Source organism: Triticum aestivum, chromosome 2B, assembly GCF_018294505.1.
Source record: "Triticum aestivum cultivar Chinese Spring chromosome 2B, IWGSC CS RefSeq v2.1, whole genome shotgun sequence".
Taxonomy (NCBI): Eukaryota; Viridiplantae; Streptophyta; class Magnoliopsida; order Poales; family Poaceae; genus Triticum; species Triticum aestivum.
In genome coordinates, this window is record NC_057798.1 from 434,665,437 (window position 1) to 434,687,401 (window position 21,965).

A 21,965-nucleotide genomic window follows, 5' to 3' on the forward strand; every position below is an offset into this window, starting at 1 on the left:
GCCATCCATTGTCAATCTCGAGACCAACGCAGGGCTGATCATCCAGGCTAAAGCGGCCTACTATATCAGTACCAGGGTAGGGAACCACCCAAATATCCAAGGTATAGATACAGTTGCTTCTCATAAATGGTACTGGTAATGTTGTGTCAACAGCAGTTGGATCGCCTTTCACCATCATCGGATAGTTTTGTCCAAGGAAGAGCGAGTTTTCTCCAAGACTATCAATTCTATACCAGGGAGAATGTGTTGGCACTAGCACACTAGTATCCATCGCGAATACCATGCAACGGGTGTTGGAATAGGTCCGGAGAGTGCGACCATGGGAGACTACACCTGCTTCCTTAGTAGTAACATCATCGATGGGCTGTATACACACAAGAAGAGGTGATCCATCGGAATTAGTTGCCAGGCGCCACTGAGTATATGGGCGCTGCTCGTCCTCATGCTCGTGACATCACCATCGTCATCTCCCCCTTGGTTATAAAAATTTTCAAGTATAGGTGGTGGAATGTTCACAAGACCTTGGAAACACAAGAAGAAGGTTAATTAGTAAAGGGAAACTTGCTAACCCGCATGCATGTGGATGAAACAATTATAATTACGGTGGAAGACAAACATACCAAAACTACGAGGATCCCATGCAAAAACAGTGCCATGAGTGGTGGAAGCAAACACAAGGCCCTCGTATTGAATTGCATCACAGTACTCATCCGTGTACAGAAACTGATTTTTGAGCAATATCCATCCAGTCGAACCACGAAGGACGGCAACAAGCTTGTCGAAGATAGCAACAACTTCATAGTTCTTGTAATTCCAAGAGCAGTTGAGAAATCGACAAATTGCTATCTTCCGTAGAAGACAGTCACCATGAACGTATTTGAACGTGCGTACAATACCGGTGTGCTCAACCTCTGGGCAGTCTGCTGAGATTTTTGGAAGTGTAACCCGGTGACGAGTGTACACATTCACAAGTTCCCACTCGCAGTTGGACCCAGTATAAACAACCCAATCTCCACTTGCGCCTGCCCAAGCCTTACCCTCAAGCGATGGCATCTTAACATCATAGATATCATTATCAAGCGGCATCAACTTGCACAAGGCGAGGCCTCCGTCGTCCCCGCTCCAGTCATCAGGGTCACGGTGAAGAAAATAGGGGAGATCAAACCGCTCCTTGACTCTTGGGTTCCTTGTAATGATGTTATTAGTTGAGTCGAGAATGGTCTTGAACGAACCTGCCATGCTAGCCGAGGTGATGACGTTGCACCGATCAATGAGTTCCTCCACCACGTCATCTTTCAGATCGGGGCAAGAATAACAGGGTCGTTTCCGGCCTGTTCCCTCCATGGAGAAGACGATCGAACAATGGCAGAAGGAAGGGTGAAGGCAAATGGATGAGGGAGAGGAAGAGCATGTGACAACAGTTCCAAATCGAGAGGGAAAGGCGAAGAGTCGGTGGATGGTTGCCAGTTTGCCATGGTACATGAAGAGGCGCCCTGGCCTACACATCCATTCGGAAATACTGGTAGAAAAGGACTCGCCGTCATCTCACTGATATGTTGGAACGGGACCACATGTCAACGAAACATGGTGTGTAATTTCTCGTGCAAAATGCGATCTGGCCACGTTGGCCCGAGGTGCCGCATTAGTGTTTTTTTTGAAAGTTTGCCGCATTAGTTATCAACCTTTATTTTTTTAACATACAACCTGAATGGATAGCTCTTGTGGTCATCACACATGAGCGGATGTAGTGATGGTTGATTCGCTTGAGCAACTTATTACTGTGGGAATATGTAAGTACCAACGGATTCATGGAACAGAGAAATGATGGTTGCTTCGTCCGAGCAACTTACTGTGGCGAAGGTGGGGCTCTGTGATTTGACTGCTCACTAGTCATTACTACTGCGGCGCAATGACAAGGGTGAATCTTTCCCTGAAGTTGTGTTGTGCACTCAATATTGCTGCATGGCAGGTGGAGCCGAATGAAGGATGTCCAACATGTCGGCGAAACCAAGTTGAATTGTTTCTGGCATTGCTATCAATCCTTCAAGATTTTTTTTATGTACGCATAATATTAATGAAATTGTACTGTGATTCTATGAAGGTTTCAACTTTGGTTCCTGCAGGAAAAAAAAGTTTCAACTTAGGATTCATGTGTCTTGCCTCGAGATTATCTCGTTACAACATTCCATCAAATACAAATGAAACTATCATTGCTACCATGGCTAATGCATCTCAATGGTTCGCAGATCAGCGCCAATATTCACATCACAATTGAAAACAAAGTTGTGAGAAGGTGTACAAATAAAGAAAAAAATATAATTGATCGATGTTGTTCGTAGGCATGGCTCCATTTCCTTGGCACGGTGTTCATTGCTTGGAAGCTAGTTTCACCCAGCTCTGTAGCCAAAAAAGAGGTGTATGGAGAACACCACAATCCGATCATTTTGTGCAGCTCCACTAAAATCGAGCGGACCATCCCTGTTTGCAAAGATATCCAGTCAGTGTGATTACAATAATAGTTGAACTAGATGATGAAACATAACACACATAAATAGAAGCTGATCACCTCTACGATCTCTCTTTAGGACTAACTTCTAGTTGGAGAAGATTAGGCACGGAGTTGGATTAGGAGGATTGTCGGTGTCAAAACCGGCGGATCTCGGGTAGGGGGTCCCGAACTGTGCGTCTAGGCGGATGGTAACAGGAGACGAGGGACACGATGTTTTTACCCAGGTTCGGGCCCTCTTGATGGAGGTAAAACCCTACGTCCTGCTTGATTAATATTGATGATGTGGGTTACAAGAGTAGATCTACCACGAGATCAAGGAGGCTAAACCCTAGAAGCTAGCCTATGGTATGATTGTTGTTCGTCCTATGGACTAAAGCCATCCGGTTTATATAGACACCGGAGAGGGCTAGGGTTACACAGAGTCGGTTACAATGGTAGGAGATCTACATATCCGTATCGCCAAGCTTGCCTTCCACGCCAAGGAAAGTCCCATCCGGACACGGGACGAAGTCTTCAATCTTGTATCTTCATAGTCTTGGAGTCCGGCCGATGATGATAGTTCGGCTATCCGGACACCCCCTAGTCCGGAACTCCCTCAGTAGCCCCTGAACCAGGCTTCAATGACGACGAGTCCGGCGCGCATATTGTCTTCGGCATTGCAAGGCGGGTTCCTCCTCCGAATAATTTATAGAAGATTGTGAACACCAGGATAGTGTCCGGCTCTGCAAAAATAAATTCCACATACCACCGTAGAGAGAATAATATTACACAAGATCAATCTGCTGACGTATTCTGTGGCGTGACGTCACACCACTTCCAAGCCTTTACTCGAATTGTTTTTATTGTTCCACCTCAGCGCGTTTAGCGAGGCGGTTTCCTTGGCACGTCTTGTCGAAGCAGAGATCGTGTTCCCCTTATTCCGGGATTCCCATCAATACGGGCGTGGGTAACCCAACCGCGCCATTGATTGTGACGCTTGGGAGATAAGGGAGTTTTACCAGGCCGGTGGGGACGCGTGTTTCTGTCCGCCCATATAAGGGGATAAAGATCCAACCTTTTTACCTGCGCCTTCTTCCTCCTTGGCTTATCCATCTCTGCGAACTCGAGCTCCAGCGCCCAAGTCCGCACTTCTCACCTTAACCTTCTCCAACTATGTCCGGAGTGGGAGGCAAGTGGATGCCCTCCTCCGTCACGGAGGGGCAGATCCAGAAGCTGCACGACGCCGGATACTTGTCCAGCGACATCGCGCATCGGCTCCCCGACGAGGGAGAGCTCATCCCCACCCCCAGGCCCCATGAGAGGGTAGTGTTTCTTCCCCATTTCCTCCGCGGACTGGGCTTCCCACTTCATCCCTTCGTCCGGGGGCTCATGTTCTACTACGGCCTGGATTTCCATGATCTGGCCCCGAATTTCATCCTCAACATCTCGGCGTTTATCGTCGTGTGCGAGGCCTTCCTCTGCATCCAGCCCCACTTCGGCTTGTGGCTCAAGACCTTCAGTGTCAAGCCGAAGGTTGTGAAGGGCAGCCAAGCGGAGTGCGGAGGCGCCATGGTGGGCAGGATGTCCCACGTTACGTGGCTGGAAGGCACTTTCGTGGAAACCATCAAGGGGTGGCAATCGGGGTGGTTCTACATCACCGAGCCGCGTGACGCCGATTGGGCAGCGGCCCCCGAATTCAGATCCGGCATCCCTACATGGCTCACCTCCTGGAAAGAGAGTGGCCTGATCTGGGGGAATTCGGAGGAGCTGACCGGACTCCAAGCCTGTATCCAGAAGCTGGTGGACAAGAAGCTCAAGCTTGTCAACGTAGTCCAGGTCATGCTCATCCACCGGATTCTCCCGTGCCAACAACGGGGCTTCAATATGTGGGAGTTCGATCTGGCGCAGCACCAGACTTTGAATGGGCTCTTCGACACTATGTACGAAGAGGTCTGGAAGGTGCTGTTCAAAGGCGCCGAGGCTCCCACATCCGCTACCGAAGATCGCGGATTCAGCTTGGAGCGTCCAGCTGATGAGGTAAGTTATTTTGTCCTTTAAGGGACGCTTGTTTTCCATAGTTTGACTCTATGCGGGATCTAAACTCCCTTTTCTTTGACAGGACTGGTTGAAGAAGGCCGCACAGGCTATCTGTCCGGCCCCATTGCCAGAGGACCCAGCTGACGCCCGCCTAACAGGGCTGCTGGCTCCGGCACCCCACGTGGTGCTAGAGAAGAAGGCCAAGAAGAAGGCCACGGGGACTCGGAAGAGTTCCCGTTTTCAGGTGCTATCGGATGATGAATCCGAGGCCGACTCCTCCCACCAAGGCGAGGAGGAGAAGAAGAAAGCCTCTCCCCCAGCGGGGGGAGGGAAGAAAAGGAAGGCCTCCCCAACAAGGGAGGCCGAAGGGTCCAAGAGGGGAAAAACTCTTCCCCCGGACTGCTCCGCCAACGCCAGTGACGACGACGAGGACTGGCCTCCAAGGGCCAAGCCCCTGGCGAGATCGTAAGTATCCGGACTCCCGAATAACTTCAAGGTTTTTTTCTTTTCGCCACATAATGTCTTTCTAATGCCGCATACAACCCTGCAGTCCGCCCAAGGATGATCTTCCCGTTTCGTCGAGCGGGTCCTTGGGTGCGTCGGATATGGATTCCCTTCCGACTGCCTCCACCCCCCGTGCCGCGGACGACGCCGAGGTGGGGTCCCAGGAAGGGACCTACCAGGAGGAGGAGGCCCCGGAGGTGTCACAGGACAACCTCCCGGACTTTGCACCGGACTCGGCCCCGGAGGCCACAGTGGCTCCGGAGTCCGGCGGGCGACCCCTTCGTAAGAAGGGCAAGACCGCGACGCCGGCTGCCTCCGTCCAACCGGAGGTGCCGGATAATTTGCTGGAGGCGCTCAACGGCGCCTCCATCGAAGAGGAACACCGCACTGTTATGAGTGTGGTGATTCAGAAGGTTCAGCTCGCCAAGAGCGGGCTGACCGAAGCCTGCAGCAGCCTTCTAACAGGCTTTGAGGTAAGAATTTCAATATATGTAAAATGGTACCGCATAGACAGTAGCCCCTGATGCTCGGTTCGGTGTTCGGAAAGAAAAGCCGGACTGAGGATCTTTAGAAAGATAAACGCAGGAGTCATGAAAATATGTCAATATGGGATTGCAGGCTGTGCTGCTGACCTCCGCCGCACTGACTGCGGAGGTCAATACTTTGAAGGAAAACCTCGAGCGGTCCGAGAACGAGCTCGGCCGTGCCAAGAAGCAGCTCGAGGAAAAAGAAGGTGAGTAATACCTTATGAAAATTGCACCTTACAGAAAAGGATTTGGTTGCAAGAAAAATGACAAGGATAACTTGGGTATTGCAGGGGCCACTAACGAGGTGGCGACCCTGAAAGAGGCGGTGGCCGCGGCCGAACGCAATGCGGCTGCGGAGCGCACCGAGCGAGAGAAACAGGAGGCGCGGGTGGCGGAGGTACAACAAGAGCTCCAGGATCTCGTGAAGAAACATGAGAGCCTGGAGCGTGACTCGAAGACTCGAGAGTCTGAGCTTGCAACGGCTCTTGAGAGTGCCAAAGCCGCTAAGGCCGAAGCCTACAAGGCCCTCCAGGAGATCGAGGCGGTAAAGAAAATAGCAGCGGGTAAGGCATTTTTCATGCAAAGTAAGCATGTGAGTGTTAATTACCTGTCGCTTACCCGAATTCGGAGCTCTCCAGGAGCGTTCGCAGATCTTCCTCGCAGCGTGTCCGATGCTGCCGCATTCTACCGGGCCGAGGAGGGGAGCTCGACGGAGAAGGTCTTCTGGTCTCAGTATGCTGAGGCCGGACATCCGGTGCCCCTTAGCGACCAGCTGAAGCAGCTGGTCGAGCTCCACAAGGCGGCCGAACAGGCCATGAAGGGCCTCATAGTTTGGCTGTGGCCTAAGGAGGCCATGCCTGGGAGCTACTTCGGCCTAGTGCGGCGGCTGGTGGATGCGTGCCCGTGGGTTGAAGTCATCAAGCATTCCGCTTGTATTGAAGGTGCCCGCCGGGCCCTTGCCCGCGCAAAGGTGCACTGGGGCAAGATGGATGCCCAGAAGCTCGTGACGGACCCGCCACCAGAGGGCAAGGAGCATCGCACGCCCGAGATGTATTATAAGAGTGTGCTGAAGGGCGCCCGCACTATTGCGGGTGAGTGCTCCAAAGATGTAATATTTGAGTAGACTCGCATTTTGTTATCCTGTGCGCTGAAAACTTGGTTCATATGCGCTAAGCAACGCTTGTTAATTTAAAATATTACCTTCTGTGCGGCTGTTTATCAAATCTGAGAGATGGCAAGTCGTCGGCTTCAGCCCCCATGCCACGAGTGCTGGGGTGTTCGGGATAAACTCGAGCGCTCTTGTTCCCATTTTTGGGTCCATCTAGGGAGGCGCTCGACACAGCGAACAAGGCAACCGGACTTATAATGCTTGAACACTCTCACTTAGCCATAGAATTCTATAATTTTAAATTTCGGCGAAGCCCCTAGTCTTCGGAAGGCCGAATTTGGGGCGCTATCCACGCCTTGGCCGGACAGTATCCGGCTCCTCGCTCTAAGCGGCATAAGTCTTTAAGGACTCGCAAAAAACCTCTCGAACAGCGACCGGCTCTCGCCTCATCATGACGGTCAGTTTTAGCTTTCTCCACTGAGGCGTTAACCCAGCTCAACTGGGGCGCAATCGCAGTGGTTCTCCCAGTGCTACCTTAGCCGATATAACGGAACGTAAGGTACCAAAACATGGGAGCCGGGCAAACCCAACTATTGACCCAAGACATGATTCGGAGCCGATGCATATAGTGCTATAAGTTCGGGGTGCCGCACTTGTGAAAGTGTTCGGACTCATCACACCATGATTCGGGGAACATAAGCCCCTGATGTGTATTAGCCGTACCAAAGTGTACGAATGCAATATGCCGTGAATGAACATATGTATGAAAAGGAAATGCAATTATAAGCAAAAAGGTGCTGCATTGTTTTATTCAATAAGTGCTGCTACGGATGCAGAACGATACAAATAGTGCGATAAGCAAGGTATGGGACTGTTAAACATGTCCCCCTCCAGGGGTAGGCTGCAGATTGGTGTATAAAAATGCTCGTAACGGAGACCACCTGTATATTCGTTGTAGCCTTTATCCTTCCCTGGCTGTTGCATCGTGAGTTCGGCAGATCTGCTGCCGGACAGGGCCTCTGACAAACGGAGTCCTGTGTGTAAAAAATAAAAGGTAAAAAGAAAAGAAAAAAGAACGACACACTTGAGAGCCCCTGGTGCGGTTGAGCCGCAGTCTGGGTTTATCGTGGTCGTGCCCCTCTCCCCATGCCCATGGTATCTTCAGAGCGTAATGGTGTACGCGAAGGACCTGCTTTAACGTTTCGCAGGAGCTGGGGTTGGGGCCGCACTGCTACGCGTGCTCGGAACGTGCCAGGTGGTCTTGTTGTAAGTTACTCCGGGCGCGCTTAGCTGTGTCCGGCCGCTTAAAGGCCGGACTCGAGAATTGCCTTAAGAGGCTGCATTGCACTTCTGCCGCGAGAGCCGCTGTATGTTCCTCCGTGCGGAGAGAACGTTCAGTGTTTCCGTTGACCGTGATGACTCCTCGAGGGCCTGGCATCTTGAGCTTGAGGTATGCGTAGTGCGGCACCGCGTTGAACTTTGCAAACGCAGTACGTCCGAGCAAGGCATGATAGCCGCTGCGGAACGGGACTATGTCGAAGATTAACTCCTCGCTTCGGAAGTTATCCGGGGATCCGAAGACCACTTCCAGTGTAATTGAGCCTGTACAATTGGCTTCTACACCTGGTATGACGCCTTTAAAGGTCGTTTTGGTAGGTTTAATCCTTGAGGGGTCTATGCCCATTTTGCGCACTGTATCCTGGTAAAGCAGGTTCAGGCTGCTGCCGCCGTCCATCAGGACTCTGGTTAGGTGAAATCCATCGACGATTGGGTCTAAGACCAGTGCGGCGAATCCGCCGTGGCGGATGCTGGTGGGGTGGTCCCTTCGGTCAAAAGTGATCGGGCAGGAGGACCATGGATTGAACTTCGGGGCAACTGGCTCCATCGCGTAGACATCCCTGAGTGCACGCTTCCGCTCCCTTTTGGGTATGTGCGTTGCGTATATCATGTTCACCGTCCGCACCTGTGGGGGGAAACCCTTCTGTCCTCTATTGTTCGGCGGTTGGGTCTCGTCCTCGTCATCGCTATGTAGCCCCTTGTCATTGTTTTCGGCAATTAACTTGCCTGCCTGCTTGAATACCCAACAGTCCCTGTTGGTGTGGTTAGCTGGCTTTTCGGGGGTGCCGTGTATCTGGCACAAGCGGTCGAGTATTCGGTCCAAATTGGACGGACCCGGAGTAGTTCTTTTGAATGGCTTTTTCCGCTGACCGGGTTTAGAGCCTCTGAATCCGGCATTGACTGCCGTATCCTCAATATGATCGCCGTTAATGCGGCGTTTGTTTTTGTTGCGACGCGGCCTGCCATTTCGGTCCTTGAAGTCCGGACTGCCAGAATTTTTGCTGAGGTTGTTGCTGCGTGCTAGCCAGCTGTCCTCACCCGCGCAGAAGCGGGTCATGAGTGATGTGAGGGCTGCCATGGATTTCGGCTTTTCCTGTCCCAGGTGCCGGGCAAGCCACTCGTCGCGGATGTTATGCTTGAAGGCCGCGAGGGCCTCCGCATCCGGACAGTCGACGATTTGGTTTTTCTTGGTTAAGAACCGTGTCCAGAATTGCCTGGCCGATTCGTCTGGCTGCTGAATTATGTGGCTTAGGTCATCAGCGTCTGGTGGTCGCACATAAGTGCCCTGGAAGTTATCGAGGAATGCGGCTTCCAGGTCCTCCCAACTCCCAATTGACTCTGCTGGCAAGCTGTTGAGCCAATGTCGGGCTGGTCCTTTAAGCTTGAGGGGGAGGTATTTGATGGCGTGAAGATCGTCACCGCGGGCCATGTGGATGTGAAGGAGATAGTCTTCAATCCAAACCATGGGGTCTATTGTGCCATCGTAGGATTCAATATTGACGGGTTTAAACCCTTCGGGGATTTGATGATCCATTACTTCATCTGTGAAGCATAGTGGGTGTGCGGCGCCTCTGTACTGGGCGATATCACGACGGAGCTCAAGGGAGCTTGGTCTATTTTGTTCGGCCCGGCCGGTCTTACTGTGTCCGGTGCGACGATTGTCGTCACGTATCGTGGGACGCCCACGCGATCCATAGATCGATCTTGATTGTCTTGCCTTATCCTCTAATATATCTCGCATGTCCGGAGTGTTCCCCTGTGGCCGTGTGCTTTTCAAGCGATGCCGGGGTACGGGTCTGGTGAAGGGCCTAGAGGCCACTCTGTCGCGACCACGGGGTGGTCGGTCAGCCGTATTGTCTCCTGGTGATGCGGGTTCGTAAGCCTCCTCCTCTAATCGGGGGAGCAGCTTGCGTTTAGGGTAGCTTTTGGAGGGGCGTTCAAGCTCATGCTCTTCGGCCGCGAGGACTTTAGTCCATGTGTCGGCTAGCAGATCCTGATCAGCTCTAAGCTGTTGCTGCTTTTTCTTGAGGCTGTTCGCCGTGGCCATAAGCCTGCGTTTAAAACACTCTTGTTCGACGGGATCCTCAGGCACGACGAATTCGTCGTCGTCGAGGCTTGCCTCGTCTCCGGAGGGAGGCATGTAGTCCTCTACCTCTTCTTCGGCCGCTCTCTCATGAGGGCTGGCGTCCCCTTCCTCCTGCGCTGGATCTTACTGGAGTGGGTTGTCGTCGGCGCTATCTGGTGTATTATTATCTCCGGTGCCGGAATCTTCATTCTTGCTATGGCGGGATTTAGAGTGGCACCGTTGACGCCGGCGCTTGGGCTGTTTCTTGGAGGGGTCATCCTCCTCTGTTCCTTCGCAATTCCCATCTTTTGGGATATCCACCATGTATATGTCATACGATGAGGTGGCTATCCAGTGCCCAGTGGGCGCTGGTTCTTGGTCGTCTCCGGTGTCGTCGTCCATACCGTCGATGTCCTTGGAGTCGTAGTCTAGCATGTCGGTTAAATCATCGACAACGGCTACCAAGTGGGTGGTGGGTGGGCTTTGAATTTCTTCGTCGTCCGCATCCCAACCGTCCTGACCGTAGTCCGGCCAGGGCTCTCCTGATAACGAGAGATATTTTAGTGAACTCAAAATTTCGCCGAAAGGTGAGTGTTGAAAGACGTCCGCTGTAGTGAACTCCATGATCGGCGCCCAATCGGATTCAATCAGGGCGGGCGCGGGGGGTTCGGAGTCCGGCGAGGAGTCCGGCACCTTGGAGTCACAAGCTTTATGAGGGACAAAGTCAGTGTTCGGCTCTATCGCCGTAGAGGTTGCAGCACCCGAGGCGATGTCTAGCCATCCGTCCTCGATCTGCGCGACCGGCTCCGAATTGGGGATCGGAGCGGGATCGAGTGCGGCCTCCAGGGTACTGTCCGGCGGCAGAGCTAAATCATGCCCGACGTGACAGCGCGGCATGCTCGGCTGTGGCTCGAATCCGTCGAAGATCAAGTCCCCGCGGATGTCAGCCATGAAGTTCAAACTTCCAAATCTGACCTGACGGCCAGGTGCATAACTTTCGATCTGCTCTAGATGGCCAAGCGAATTGGCCCGCAGTGCAAAGCCGCCGAATACGAAGATTTGTCCGGGGAGGAAGGTCTCACCCTGGACTGCATCGTTGATGATGATTGAAGAAGCCATCGAGCCTATCAGTGACGACACAGAGGAACTCTCAATGAAAGCACCAATGTCGGTGTCAAAACCGACGGATCTCGGGTAGGGGGTCCTGAACTGTGCGTCTAGGCGGATGGTAACAGAAGACGAGGGACACGATGTTTTTACCCAGGTTCGGGCCCTCTTGATGGAGGTAAAACCCTACGTCCTGCTTGATTAATATTGATGATGTGGGTTACAAGAGTAGATCTACCACGAGATCAAGGAGGCTAAACCCTAGAAGCTAGCCTATGGTATGATTGTTGTTCGTCCTATGGACTAAAGCCATCCGGTTTATATAGACACCGGAGAGGGCTAGGGTTACACAGAGTCGGTTACAATGGTAGGAGATCTACATATCCGTATCACCAAGCTTGCCTTCCACGCCAAGGAAAGTCCCATCCGGACACGGGACGAAGTCTTCAATCTTGTATCTTCATAGTCTTGGAGTTCGGCCGATGATGATAGTTCGGCTATCCGGACACCCCCTAGTCCGGAACTCCCTCATGGATAGCAAAACCAATCTCCCTTTCTGCAGTCCCACAGAAATGTAAAAACGTTGCCCGTGTGACATTTTGGCGAAACTGCACAAAACACTCTTAAGAAAAAAGTGATTTGTGCAGTTCACCAAAAGGTCGCAATAGCAACAAGGTGAAAATGGATAGCCCTGTTTGCAAAAGGAGGTCAAAAGGAAACAATTACTTCCCAATAACACGAGTTGAAGACACATACGCCGACAAAAAAGAAGCATATTCCTTGTAATAAAGGAAAGATAGCACATGGTGGTTTATTAAAAATGGTTTGGGGACGAGATTGCAAGATGGAAAGTACACCGGCCGAGATACGATTTAAGCAAACAAATAAAGAAGATCCACATGCAGCAACGTGCAAAGATGGGCAGTGGAGGAAGGCCAGAGGAAGCTGTACCTGAGGGTCGTCGGGATGTTACTAGGAGGGCGCCGGCAGCCGGGATCTGCCCATACTGTGGCAGCAAGCAAGTGGCAAAGGCCCTACCGCGCCGGAGCTTGGTCAGAGAGAACGGCGGGTACCGCAGATCGGGACGTGCTGCCTCAACACCGTCGAACGGAGAGACGATGCACATCCTCCCATTCCGCCGACGGACGGGATGCGACCGGATCACTGACCAACGCTGAGAGAGAGAGGCCGCAGCCGCCTTGTGTGAGATGGTCTGACGAGAGACAAACCCATTTTTCCATTTTCCCCATGGCAATCATTTTATATTCTGTTCCGTCTAGGGGTGGTACCTGACCCTCCTTTGAGTAAACAACCGCTACACGCGTCAAATTGTCACGTGGGCTGCCTTTTTCGTACAGAAACAAACTCGACCGTGTACCCGCGCGGGTGTGGCCGGGAACGAGACGTGAGTACATGCGTCCTGCGTGCACTTCTTCTTTAGGTGCAGGTACGTACGTGGGTGGGTGTGAGAGAGATGGTTTGTGCGAAACAGAGGCAATGTGTTGATGATATCTCAAACAGAAAAACGTAACATATGCAATGTGTGTGTAATGGAGTCATGGACATGAGATGTCGATAGAATTGAAAACAGGGATGAAGTGTGTGGCTGTGCGATCGATAAAGAGTGCCATCGAATTTGTGTTTGCCCACGTCAAAGATACAGGGCGGCTGGCCTACTGGAATTTGAGAGGGCAGAGGTGCAGTTTTTCTCTGTGGCATGGATACCTACCTAGAACGTTCGACTATCGGTGTGTGTGGGGGGAGGGGGCAGAGACTGATCGACTAGTATATGTGTGGGGAAGGAGAGAGACCTAGCTATGTATTGAGGGAGATCGATCGACATCCATGGATATGTGTAGCAGAGGAATAAGGCTGGGAGAAAGACAAAGATAGAGCGTCGGAGGGTTGGTGGTGGAGTGGCGTCTCACAAATGATGGGAGAGGCCTGCTAGACAAACGGAGGGTATGAGTGCAATATCCATAAGAGAGGGCGGGGGATGTCTGTCTGTCTATGCACGTGCGTGTGGGAGACAGGTCGGGAGGTATGCAAGGATGATGGGGAGAAGATATGGTTGTGGTAAGCATACGCAACTACATAGGAAGATCAACCGTCGTGTGTCCGAGAAAGGGAGAGACATAACTAGCGAGGTAAGTGTATCGGTGCTTGGGAAAAACGAATTATAGTCGACCTGGCTATATGTAGGGAGATCAGTTCATATACACGCCTGCATGTGTTAGAAGCAAATAAGATCCGGAGAGATAGACAGGGGGAGAGGGGTGCGGCTAGGAGGTGGTGCGAGAGGCCTACTATGTCGAGGGTGGAGGAGTGTGCGAGTATGTGATCAATATAAAGAGGGGCGGGAGTGTGCACCTGCGTGGAACCGTATTGGACATAGGGGGGCATGGACGGTGAGAAGAGAAGAGGGGAAGTATACATGTGTTTGTTGTAGGCACACTTAGCTAGAGAGGTATATCGACCGGTGTGTGCTGAAAAGAAGGAGCCGGGGGCCTACACACACCGCGGGTGGACGACCTAAAGAGAAATAATGAACATGCGCGATGGAGGGGACGCTAAGGGTGGGTGAGAGGGGGGCGGGCGTGTGCATGCATGATAGAAATTAAGTTAGCGCTAGCTAGCTACAAATAGAAGAGGATCGTGAAGGTGTAAAAGACGAACAAAGATCATAATTCATTATAAAAAAATGAATACGGATACTTGAAGAAGATATCATAATATAGAACATTGATTATAATTTGGGCTAATGTGTGGCTTTTGCAACTCAGGTCTAAATACTTGTCATAATGTAGGGGGCGGGACACTATACTTTGTGTGATAAACACGGTGTACGTATGGAACATGGTTTAGATTATGAATATATAGTTAGTACATCAAATGTACTATTATTTAGAATCAAAAAATAGAATTCAAGTTCATTTAATACACATAGTTCATATCTATCTCTATAGTAATCATGTGATGTGTTATTAAGGTAACTAGAAAATACCCCGCGCATTGCTGCGGAACTTTGTAGCCTGCATGGTTTAAGATTAAATAGGAAGATGAACGATTTTGGAAGTAAAGCAACATTAAAATGCAGCCAAGTCAGAACATTAAAGAAAGAAAAGCGGAATTAGTGAACATATGCAGCAATCAGTTGTAGACCTTGGTAACTAATTTCAAAATTACACATACACATAGAGTCCTTATTATATGTCATTATGCAAAGGAAGTTGAAGCTCCGAAGTGCTTGTAGAGAGCTTGCCTTGATGTGGTCGTGTGGGTGTGACCATCACCGTTTAAAGTAACTTCTTGTTGTTTTTGTTCTGAAGAACGAAGGACAGGGCATGTCGTGGCTTGGTGCTATTTGTAGTGATATGAGGAGCAAAATTCCTGCGTTTTCCTAATTCTTGAGATCAGAATGGGTCAAACCTTTGTAGCCCACGAGATTGCGTCTAATGTCCGTGAGGTTGTTGCTACAGACTGTACCTATACTGCTATGGTTTGTGAATGAAGACCCATTCTGCCCTCAAAAGGAAAAAAAATTCACATGTACTTGATGTCCTGCGCAACCTCTATGTGTATGTAGATTTATTAACATGGAGAAAGCTCACTTGATAAAGCATATGGAACTATAATTAACCTGAAAATGTAAGGCAGTGAGTTTACATGCTGTGTATGGGGAGGAGATAGTTTTGTAACTTTTTTGGATCCAAATTGGCAAAAATCCAACGCTAAAAATTTGACTCAGTATAAAATGATATATATATACCAAGAAATATTTTTTGGAGAAGTAACATATGTTCGAGCAATACTTGACCATGGCTTAAGTACATAGTTATGCAGCAGTATCATATGCTTATGGATTAAAGGAACCTGAGAGCAAGTTGTTGATAGTTGATTGATAACTATCAATGACACAAAATGTGGATTAGGAACATACCTGTTGAACTTCTTTTATTCCAAAAATGCAAATTATGAACAGTTATACCAGAGACCGAGGGTTCCTAAAATTTGCATATATAAATTTTGACATGCAAGCTTACTTGGACTTTCATCACACTCCTTGTGACACCCTTTTTTTTGCAAGAAAGCATTGTGGAAACTGAGATGGAGATACTAAAAATTTGCTGTCACAGATAATGTGTAAATGACCAAAACTTCTCTCAAGAGCATCATTTAGGCAAATCCACATTCACATAGTTATACACGGCCAGCGGCATCGCAGATTGCCTGGCGCTCCAAAACAGTGGGCTTGGCTAATACATCCAATGGAGAAGGACCGAACATTATGGCAGTAATGGCCCTAGCCATTTCCTGTGATGGCTGATGTGTTATGCTGTTAGCCAAGATACCGACTTGTTGCATATAAAAAATAATTAGAAAATTGAGAAATATAAACTGATTAGTATATTTGGAGAGATACCTATCTAGTTACCTTGTATGGCAGTGATAGCAAGATCCTGCAATCAGAAAAATATGAAATAAACATAGGCTAGTACTAATAGATTGGGCTTTCTTAGTGGGCATGAGGATGAAGCTTACCAAATAGGAGTACAACTTAAATTTGCAACTACTGTGTCTTCAGCGAGATTGTGTTCCTGTTCTATGGTCATCTGAATTTGCAACCACTATGTTTCTGAACCTTACCCGTCCGCTTGAATTTTTTTTCTTAAAATTGCTATGATCTCTGAATTTGAAACTACAGATCAGTGCTCCACATCTGAGAGTCCTTTTGAATGGAGCAATTGAAGGAGTGGGCACACTTGGAGTCGTTGAATTGGTATTGTAAGCCATGAGATTTGCTAGTGCTCACCCTCGTAAGGAAAACATGATGTGAACAGTCATCCATACTTTTCAAGTTAAAGTTGGGCCTCAATTGATTAGACCATGCTATTGGTAACCTGAAGAAACAACCAATTCACCAGCATCAAGCGTTTTAAGATAGAATATGGTAAAAAATTAGTTAAGTTGTGGGAATTGCCTTTCATACTATTTCTCCGACTCTCATTTGACATATGCATGAGGTTGTATTGGTTCTATGGTGAAGCAGCCTGTAATTCTAAAGAAAACTCGAGGTCGATCGAGCAACCGTGGATGTTAATGGAGGCCCTACCCTGCTTTACCATAATTTCATACCTTCGAGGATGAAAGGAGATTTAAAACTTGGCACTTGGCTCGCACGGCATCTACAACATGGTTGAGTCGCTGGGCAGAGCACCCTTCCAGGAGATACTTCAGCGGCCGGGCCACCACTGGATGCTGCAGCCTCATATCCATGTCTTCCATTCCAGCAGCCAAATCCCGGCACGCGAAATCCCCCTTCTAACCCTGAGCCGAAAGGGCCGATAGTTCAAATCGGTGGGGGATACTTTTGTAACACACCTTACATTTTGGACAAGCGCGTCCCTAAGTCATGGTTCGCCCCGGGCATAAAAACCGAAGACCGAAGACCGAACCCGAAAAGACCGAGACCGAACCTGAAAAGACCGAATTAGAAAAGACCGAATAAAAAACGGTCTGTGCAAATAGAAGACAAAACTAGTTTCGGTCTGATCGGTCATGCTTTGTTTCGGACCGAATAGCCCGTATAGACCGATTAATAAAAGCCCATCCTAAGGCCCGTCCGGCCAAGCCCAATGGTCACGCACAAGACCCAACTACAGAGTCTAGTACACGACCTCACATCCCGATTCACAGAAGCCACGGGCAGCCAATCTCTCGTTCTCCCACTGCTAACCCTACCCGCCGCCTGCTGCTTCCCTCGATGCGTGCCGTGCGCCCCTGAACGAAAACCGGCGCCCGAGCGGCGGCCCTAGCCGGTGAAGAACGGCGCCCCAGCGGCGGCCCTGGCAGGTGAAGACGGGCGCTGCAAGCGGTGGCCCTGACGGTGAAGACTGTCGCCCCGCGCCGCCGCCAACCTCAACCTCCCGTCGGTCGCTCTACCGCCTCGCAGCCGTCCGCCGCCGGTGCTCCACCTCCCGACGACCAGTTCAACCACTGCAGTTCGTCACGACTCACCACTACCCGTCCTCTTCCAGGTCACTCGCAGCTGAAGGTGAGCTACCCCATCTCTCTGTAAACCTGTGATTCCCACGAAAATAAGCACTGCTACAGAATGTATTTTGTAGGCAATACATGCCCTTGCTTTGTGTCAAATGTTAGCACTTGGGGACAACAAATAGAACACTGTATTTGTGCTTGTTTTGTGTCAAATGTTAGCAGCTTCAATACTTTAGTACTGCATACACAGTAATGTATTTGTGCTTGTTTCCTGAAAATATATATATACATGGTGTATATTTATGTTGTGATTTGATCAAGTCAATGTTGTTTGACAGACCAATGTCCTCTTTTTTAGATGTTTTCTGAACATGATGAGGATCTGAATGAGAATGAAGATGCACTTATGAGTGTAGAGGCAGAGGCAGATGCAGAAGCAGCAGCTGCAGAAGCAGGAGATGAATCTGTTTTGCATAGTATTATTGAAGATGAAGATGCCGAACCAACAGTGGGTTTGCTGCTTGTGTATTCCATGGACTGATGTTGCTTATTATCTTGTTTCTTTCTTTGCATTGAAATCTTATTGCTGGACCATGAATCATGAATCTTCTTAATTTGTGTCATATGAATATTGTTACTAGCTCTCAAATGTAAACATGTACTTGTACTTTGTTACTTGATGTTGCATATAAACATGTATTGTTACTTTCTGCTATCAAATATAAACATGTATTGGTACCAGAAGTAACATGAATATGAGTTGTAGCAAATTAATTTGGTCTATTTGGTCGGGACCGAAGACCGAATAGTAAAGACCGAAGACCGAATAGTGAAAAACCGAAAAGACCGAAATTATTTTGGTCTTCAATTCTGGAAGACCGAATTTTTGGAAGACCGAAAAGACCGAACCGAACAAACCGAAAAGACCGAATGCCCAGGGCTAGTCATGGTTCACCCCCTCCCATCGCCCCCTTTTCACCATTTGAAATCCCAGGCCGCCATAACCTATCCGCTCCAGCCGCGAAACTCCACCCTTCTTCATCCGCCACCTCATCGCTGCCCAGTCGGAGCCTCTTCTCCGACGACATCGTCCACCGCAACAGCTCGACGTCCCTCGTCCACCTCCTCGAATGAGGATCCGTCATCCATCTCATCGTCCTGCCGGTTCAGCCGCCTCGTCCTCCACCTCCAGGGAGCTGCTCCGATGATTGCCTCGTCTATCGCGGCTGCTCCATCCCCACAGCGCCGCCTTAACCTGCTCCACCGAAACCGCAGCATACTCACCGACTCCTCGGATGAAGCCGAGGCCTACTCGGCGCCACCAAAGAGGTTGTACACTCATCGCATCACACCTTCTACTTAACTCGGCCTCCCGACACTAACGGTGCTCCATCCCGCACCCCCATGGAGTGGCTACCTTGAAGCCGGCGCCGCGGGCGACATCTCCATGGTGGCTCTCCCCCAGTGTGAGGCCCCTTCGGCGGCGGCGTCCATACCAGCCGGATCTGCTGCTGCTGCTCCGGCTCTCGCTCGCTCGCTTGCTCATGCTGCTGCTGCTCCAGCTCTCGCTCGATCGCTCGCTCGCCCAGTTGCTGCTACTGCTCTCCCCCTCGCTCGTGCTGCTGCTCTGCTCCAATTTAGCCACACTTCAGTCGACTGAATCGACTTTTGGGTCAGTCGATTTTCAGGGGTTGGGGGGGGCTCGCCGGAGTTAAGGAAGAACCACCCGCAGCGGGGATGGGGGCTCGCCGGAGAGGTACCCAACTATCTATCTTAGGGTTCAGGGTGGGGGCAGGGGGCCTAGAGGGCTGGCCAGGCCGGCGATGGGGAGTTGTTTCGGGGCGGTGAGGCGGCGTTGGTGCCGACGGTTCGGCCGGTGGTGGCTGGCGGGTCAGGGGGTGCAGGTTGAAGATGAACTACAGGCCCTCCCTAAACTACATGTCAAGTGCCTCTCTGCTACCATTGTGTTCAGTTTCGACAGTAACATTCAGATTCCACAGTAAATTTCAGTTTCAACAGTTAAGTTCAGAGTCAACAGTTTTTACCTCATATGTTGTAGTCAGGTGGTTTTTGGTGATGTAAATTTTACATCTATTTTGCATCATCTATTGGAGATGCTATTAGAATCCCACTTGAGATTGACAATGTCTGTCTTGTGCTGCTTCAGCCTTGACGTCTTACGGCTCACTCGAGCTGCTCCAACGACAGAACAATCCATCACAACAGAGCAGTGCCCTAGACACTGTCTACAGATTCCTCAGATCTTCCTCCACACCTCCGACAACCACCTCTGGCTCAACTGCTTCAGCGACCAACCCAATGATGCTGAGGTCTACACGGCTACGGCAAAGAGGTTCTACACTTGTTGCATCACTTATTACTATACATTCATGTCGATCCATTAGGGCTATTTTGGTTCAACGGAAAAACATAGCAATAGGGAATTTTCCAATGGCACTCTAGTATTCAATTATTCATGCATTTTGTTGAAAGGAATGAAGCAAAACATCCACCTGGACCTAGTTTCAAAATCCTATACATGAAAACAAGACCAAGTGCATTAGTGGCAGAATAACATTCTAACTTTACACACTTTCATATGGTTTCACTTTATTTTGGCCATGTTTCTTTGCATTCCTCTGTTCTTCCAATTCCTGTAAACCAAACACCCAAGTTGACAGGAATCCTGTGTTTACAAATGCTCTGTTTACCATGTGCATTCCTATCCTATTCCGGTGTTTTTCCTATCCCTGCGTTTTTAGAATCATGCAAGCCAAATGAGCCCTTACAAAATTACTTCAGTTACAGGTAGGTGTCGAAGGGAACTTTGTGTGGTTTGTCCTGCTCCTGCCATGACGTCGTCCACCTCACCTGAGCTGCTCCATCAACAGAAGCATCCACAAAACCAGACATCACGACTCCTGACCATCTTTCGCCGCCTCAGATCTCCTTCCCTGCCGCCAGCACCCACCGCAACGTCATCACCTTCATCGACTCAGCAGATGAATCTAAGGAGTACACGGGTCCACAAGAGAGGTCGCACTCTTTTGTTTCTGCTTATGTTATGCATTGCTTAAAATTACCTGCTACTTTATCATCCTGTTCACCTCTTGGACTCCAAGTCAGGTCCAAATTAATGTTCAAACTTGAGTTCTAAATTAGTTGTGGGGCACATATCGAGGCAGCAATGAATAGTATGTCTGTCTAATATCTGGTTCACCTAGGGTATGCCTATGTTGTTCATCTTGGGTGGGAAACAAATAGTAAAGCAATCATCATCTGTCTTTTTATTAAATTAAAGCAATCATCAGCCTGCTATCATTATTTTTGGATCCACCCACTGGTTGTTACCATCACTCTAAATTTCTGCATGCTCTCCTTACATAATCTTACCATATTTTTTTCGTATGCATGTCATATATTGTACACAGTCGCGCTGAACATGTAGAGAAAAAGAGAAGAGATTTGCGCGGCAATACAATGTCATGCAGACATCGCTCCATGGTGGGTTCAATGGCAAACCCTCCCCACCCCTCTCCAGATTGTAATCCAAAGGAAGATATATGTTCTGAGGCATATTCAGACGATGCTGACCACTCCTATTTACCCCCAAGGTGTTTGCTCTACCTTGGCATGATGATGTTAGTCATATCATGCATATGTTGCCTTGCAATGTCTACTTTTGACATCATATATGTCATCTGCTTAGTTCAAACATGTTCTGTAATGCCACATGTTTAGTTTCTATATCATATATGGGAATTATGCAGTATCATGTCTTTTAGCCAGCCATAATATATATGAAATGTGCAATGCCATCCTGTTTAACCAGGCATCATATATTTGAATGATATCTTGCCCATCCTTTTCTTCATTACATTTTCATTTGTCGACAATGTTTGTACATTAAACTACTCTTCCTGTGAATCAGCCATTTGGGTGGGAGATGGAAAAATCTGGAGTGAAAACAAGGCCTTCAGAGCAGACAGTGCTACCTGTCGAAACAGATCTCTTGTTGGGCCCCAATAACTCCTCAGAGATGGATTCAGAGATAGATAACCAGTCCTATTCCCCCACCGAGGTGTATGCTCTAACTTGGTATGGTTATACTGCTCATATCATGCATATGGTGTCTTGCATTGCATAGTTTAGACATCATATACACAATATTCAACACCATGTTCTTAGTTCAGACATCATATCGAATGCCCTCTGTTTAGCATATAAATCACATATGTGAATTAAATGATGCGATCCTGATTACTTAGATAACATGTAAGTGAATTATGTCATGCGATCCTATTTAGTTATTCATCATAGCTTTGAATTATGTTATGCTATGCTATCCAGTTTAGATAGACATCATATATGTGAAATTATGTCATGCTATCCGTTTTAGTTAAACAATATACATGTCAACTATTTAATGCCCTCTTTTTTCCACACTATCTATTGCATCTATCTCTCATACAATGTATGTACATTCAACTATGTTTCCTGTTTATCAGCCATTTGAATTGGAGCTGGTGATGCCAGTATCTAGCGGACTAAAAACACGATCTTCAAATAAAACACTACAAAAAAAGTATTAAGGTAAACCTAACCATAGCATTAAACATATGGATCCATATCAGCCCCTAACAAAGCAACGCATAAACTAGGGTTTAAGCTTCTGTCACTCTAGCAACCCATCATCTACTTATTACTTCCCAATGCCTTCCTCTAGGCCAAAATAATGGTGAAGTGTCATGTAGTCGACGTTCGCATAACACCACTAGAGGAGAGACAACA

The 21,965-nt window shown here is 48.9% G+C and overlaps 1 long non-coding RNA gene across 1 annotated transcript; it reads left to right on the forward strand.

Moving 5' to 3' along the window:
* Positions 1-16,832: 16,832 nt before the first annotated feature.
* On the forward strand, positions 16,833-17,879 carry LOC123041341 (uncharacterized). Its single transcript, XR_006418476.1, has 2 exons — positions 16,833-17,229; positions 17,533-17,879. It is a non-coding gene; the product is annotated as an uncharacterized lncRNA (long non-coding RNA).
* The last annotated feature ends 4,086 nt before the right edge of the window (positions 17,880-21,965 follow it).